This window comes from Amblyomma mixtum, chromosome 9 (genome assembly GCF_055824585.1).
Source record: "Amblyomma mixtum isolate Tamu chromosome 9, ASM5582458v1, whole genome shotgun sequence".
Lineage (NCBI taxonomy): Eukaryota > Metazoa > Arthropoda > Arachnida > Ixodida > Ixodidae > Amblyomma > Amblyomma mixtum.
In genome coordinates this window covers 4,678,968-4,684,506 of record NC_143020.1, presented here as the reverse complement: position 1 = coordinate 4,684,506, position 5,539 = coordinate 4,678,968, and the positions used below count along the sequence as shown (strand labels likewise).

Below are 5,539 nucleotides of genomic sequence, written 5' to 3'. Positions count from 1 at the left end.
CAAATTTCCGGAGTTATTCACCAGGATGTCTTTCGTAGCCTGATTCGCTTATAGACAAAGCAGTGCAAATGAGACATTTGCTCATGTTTTCTGCCATTGCCCGCAGCGCCGCATCTGCTCATCGACCATGGCCATACCACAACAGACGTGGCAGATCATGGGTGTTCTCTTCCCCCAAGCAGCAGCCGCTTTCCTGACTTGGCTAAAAGCGGTGCAAGCCCTCAAGAAAGCAGCTGCGTTGGTTAGTGCTTGTTCCTTTAAAGCTGCTTAGTAGCATTTTCAGTAGTAGTGTTCAGTAGCATATGCAACATATTCTTCGGATAGTGTACACTGTATCATTTTTGCCCATTGTAAGAACAGACAGTTTAAAATTATTTAGGGAAGCGTTGATTTTGTGTGACTTTTGAACTTAATGTTTATCGTGTCTTGTTACATCATACGGGTTGTCTGTCCACCGTTTTTCCGCTGATGGTAAAGTTTCCATGCTATGGTTTAAGTGCTGGTACAGCTCACTCGACAGATTTGTGAACTGTTGTAAACATAAACATAGTTCCTCACTTCTGTGCTTGCACATGCTCCTTAATGTTTCGTATATGCAGTTCGAATAAATTTTTGTAGTATATTTGTTATGTATAAAGTTTATATTTCAGGTGGCCTGGGTAAAGTTTGGTTGTCGCCATCGTGTTTCCCATGCTGGAATTAGGCTAGACGACTATTTCGTACTTTCGACAAGTCATCAATATTCTGTACTAATATGGTTGACCTGTCACTAAGTAGAGTTTGACCTTGCCTAGGCTGTAGGTAATTGGTATGCGCCGGACAAGGTCCCGTCACTCGCAACCTGGTTGGCACGCTGAGTAAAGCTATCACTCAGTGAAACTGCAATATGGACGACACTAACTACAATTGACAAGAGATGACAGGAAATGCCTTACAGAGGCATTGCAAACAAGAACAGAGAGGAATGTGTGCTTGCCTCAGCACCACTGTTACTACCTTAATTGCATGTGCCAATGAAAATTTGTGTATTTCATGACGTTGTGTTCGGCTCTTGTGTTCCCTTTAGACCTCAGAAACCTAACTTTCCACTGTAGAAAATCTTAAATTTCATGCGTTAAGAACAAACAAGCCGCAGTATTCTGCAGAAAACGTCAAAATGCGCTTCAGTGCCCCTCATGTAATAATGAGAACTATTGGTTTCATTTTTTTCCCTACCTATTCACAGTAGGCAAACTAACCTTTGCCATTAGGCTCATAAGCTGGTAAGAGAGGCCATGTTTTCAGTAAGCTTGCGACTTGGTGCGCAAGTGCAAGGAAGGTGGCTGTGTACATAAAAAAAGTTTATACCCATAGTACCTGTTGGTCAGAAAGAGAAGACGCAGGCAGAATTTAGAGCAGCAAAGAACAGCAAAGCACTGGGTGTCTGGAAACAGTAGCGATTGCTGCTGGTGCTGTGTGGGGAGCTGCATGCATTGAAGTGTCGGAGGTTTTTCCTAACTGTTTTGGTACATGCGTCTGAAGCAGCGCCTTTCTTTGTTCAATTAATTTAAATATCTCCTCAACCGTCAAGCTCCCATCATTGTATTCATCCAGATAAGATAAGTCATTTGCCTGACGTGTTCCTACTGATGTCGGTAACACCATCATCCAAAAAAAAAAGGCGGCTCTTTACACAAATGTGCGGCAAATGCTTAAGTCGACGTCTTTTTGTGCATTCACAGGAAACTAGGGGTGTTAACCATAGCATTGAATGCATAATGTGGCACTCGAAGCGTTTACTTCACATGCAGGAATCTTACTCCGGGACAAGTTATATTCGGGACAGTCGTGTACATGGGTTGTATGAATGAATCGCGCAGTGCGCATTATGCTCATAGAAAAATAACCGTAATGCAATACGTTGCACTTACTGCAAGCAATGTTTACTGTGACGGAACCATTAAAAAGCATTGTGTCAAGACTGACTTTATTGCTACCCTTTTTCTTGTATTATAGTTCTTGGCAGCGATCCTGCAATGGGCTCAACATACACAAATTGTCTGCAGTATTCCAAGTCCAGGGCCACAGCAACTATAAGGAGGCTGCAGGCGAAGGTGAAGAGCTGCCGCAAGACCATCGCAAGGTTGCGCACACAACAACACAGCTTGCCGCCAACTATTTCGAGGGCACTAGGTGTCATACGGCCATTTTCACTCACGAAGTGTTCAAACTTCTCACTGCACACCCGCGTTCAAAGCCAAGGGGCAAAGGCAAACGATTTCCTTTGTGGCTAAAGAAGTTTGCGTTGCACCTAAACTTTCGTGGACAACGGGCGTATAGATTTTTAGCACCCATTTTCACCTTGCCAACCCAGCATTCGCTAAGACGATGGTTGGCTAACGTCAACATGAAACCAGGTGTGATTCCTGGGGTCATTGAGTCGCTTTCAGCGTCAAGTCAGACTTGGGATAAAAGTGATCAAGCATGCACTTTGATCTTCGATGAAATAGTACAGAAAAAAACTTGTGCTACGATTCCAGTCAGGATGTTATTCATGGCTTTGTGGATGATGGTAATCTGCGGACATCGACCATTGCAGACACGGCTTTGGTTGTTCTGGTGGATGGAATCTCCAAGAGGTGAGTTCAGCCAATAGCATTTACAATTGTCAACACCAGCACCTATTATGCGTAAATTGCTCATGTCTCTTATTGGTAAACTTAAAGAAATAGCCAAACTGACAGTGAAAGCACTTCTTTGCGACCAAGGGGCGTCAAACATCAGCTTGTGTTATCAGCTGGGCGTGTCTTTTGACAGGCGTTTCTTTGAAAGAAGGGGTGAGCGGATATATTTTACTTTTGACTAGCCCCATCTCATTAAAACTACTCGTAATAATGTGCAAGCTCACAAGTTGCTAATTGGGGAAGAGGTTGTGGACTGGGCTTACATTGAGCGCCTCTGCAATTTGTCCCACGAGTTGCGCTTGCGTTTAGCCCCAAAGCTGACCGAGCGGCACATTTTTCAAAAATCGTTTTCTAATATGAAAGTAAGCAGAGCAGGACAAGTACTGAGTGCTTGAGTGAGTGTGGCCATTTTGGTTTTAATATATGCAGAGGAGCTGCCCGCAGCAGCAATGGCTACAGCGCAGTTTTGCAAGAGAATGGGTAAACTGTTTGATGCACTGAACAGCTCAACTCCTAAAACAATAGCGCAAAGATATCGCTATGCGATTAAAAGAGGTGATGACGAACTTGTTCACTGCCTTCCAGATCAACTTCACTGGATAAAAACGTGGAAGTTTGCTGTCAAGCGTCAGCCACAAACAATCATAGGCTGGCAGATAACTATCCAGGCTGTTTTGTTTCTTTGGAGTGATCTTTCTCAAAATCATAATTTTTTATACCTCCTCACCCTTCGGCTGCAGCAGGATTCGCTGAAGAATGTTTGGGCACATTAGGCTGAAGCAAGGCTGGAACATGAATCCGAATGTTTTCCAGTTTATCTCTGGTTTAAAGCATATTTGCATTCAGAAACTGTTTAAACTTTCTAAACAAGGTAATGCTGAGGAGGATAGATGTGAACTTCTACTGGAATGTTCACAATTCTCTGCTAGCAGGGCATCTCTAGTTGATAATGCTGTGCAGGCTCCTGCTGACGACTTTCCGTCCTTGCAAGAGGTTTCAGAGCTATTCGTGGATAAGCACTCTCATGTTATTGAGGATTCTGTTGTCTATTACGTGGCAGGCTTCTTGGTAAAATATTTTCTGGTAAATATGCAAAGAATTGCATTTGCCCTCAGTTGTTGAAAGATGAAGACAATACATTGAGTGGTTCTCATCAATATTTTACGATGCTGAAAGCATATCATGTACCAGGCAAAGTGTTTGGAAATTTAACTGTACCATCGCAAAGGGCATGCACATTTGTGCAAGCACTTGAGACCCACTTTGCTTTGGTTGAGGATACTGCACATCTAGAAAGGGTTTGTGATGTTTTGCTGCGACACCTCCAATGCAATGGGGATTTTGATTTTTGTTCTCTTGAGTGCCGGCAGAAGTTTGTGAAAATGCATTGTAGAATTCGTTTATGCTGGCATATGAGATTTGTGAACAGAAATTTAGACAAAGTTCGCTTTCAGTCGTCAGTTTCTGGTGTACAACTTGATAAATTTAAAAGTTAATGTTGCGTTGAAGCATACGGTGAACTTGGAACCAACGTGCCTCACCATAATCTTTCAGAGAAGTACACAGGATGGAAGGTCAGCCCACAGGACTTGAAGGGTGGAGGGTACTGGATTTAAGTGCACAAGCAATGTGCAAGCCTCTGCAGGATTGTTCTAGGTCCCGCCTAATTTATCGAGTGCATTCCATCTGTTCCATTATGTTTTTACACATAAGCGCTTTTTGTACTGACCCTCGTTGCTCTGCAGGTTGAAGAAATGAGCATACGATTGTCGTTTCACAACTCCTACTGCTTCCTGCTTTGCACTGAGTAGCACCGCCCGCTTGGGGCGCTGCAGTGAAATGGGCCGCTGGGCCCTATGGGAGTGTCCGCTCTTTAACAATATCGTTCTCTATGGGTAAGTAGTGTATGTACAACTACATCTGGGGTCGTGCGTAATTGTTTTTGTGTAGGTTAAGTTAACACACTCGTAACGAGGGGCCAGAGGGGCTTATTGGCTTTAGCTCGTAACCATAGTAACGGCGGGTCCATTTAGGGCTAGTGACGAGGATATGCGGTAGCACTGGCGTTACGCCGTCGTTCTTTGTTGCGAATCTGTGCTGGTAGTGGCGGTTGTGTGTGTGGCAGCTCTGGCAGCCGGAGCACCCTGAGGTGCGTCGTACGGGACGTGGCTACGCGAACTGCCGTTTAGCTGCTCCAAGGCACATCTGAGTTCCCGGTAATTGTTTTTGTGCAGGTTGGCTTCGTGTGACGAAAAGGCGGGAAGTTTCTGTCACCCCCCGTTTGAGGCAGTAAGTTTTACTGCTCTTTTGTTATACCCAGAACCATATCGAAGTGCCGCGGTTTGCGTCGTTTTGCAAAATTAATGAATCGATAGCTGCTTAATTGCTCTGTCGTATGGTCAATTGCAGCAATTGGTACTCGGACATCGAGCAACGAGTTTTATATCAGGATATTTTCTCCAGAGAAGGTGCTGTTTTGAGTGAATGCCTTTAATTGTAGCCTGTATCGCGTACGCGAAGCCTGCCACATTACCTTCCTTGCTTTTGTCGTGATTACTCGAAAAAGCGGGAAATATTAGCGGCTGAAATAGCCACCGGTCCGTAATTCACGCAGAGGATTAAGTAGCCCGCCGTTTGATGCTGTATTCTCTTTTACCTCAATTGAAGTGTGATTTGCCACATATATTTTCGATCGGTGTGTTGCGAGAACGAAGTACCGCCTAACTGCTGCAAGGTACAACTTAGTAATCAAATAAATGTATAAGATCATTTTCTGCAGAGACGGATGTTTGGTGGACACTTTAATTGTGCCCCCCAAACGTCGAGTGCAGATGCAGAAGGAACCACCTTTTTGTAATCTTTGAAATAAGATGTCT

The 5,539-nt window shown here is 44.1% G+C and overlaps 1 pseudogene; it reads left to right on the top strand.

Annotated features, from left to right (window-relative positions):
- The first annotated feature begins 3,019 nt into the window (after positions 1-3,019).
- On the top strand, positions 3,020-4,159 carry LOC149328129 (uncharacterized; annotated as a pseudogene).
- Positions 4,160-5,539: the final 1,380 nt, after the last annotated feature.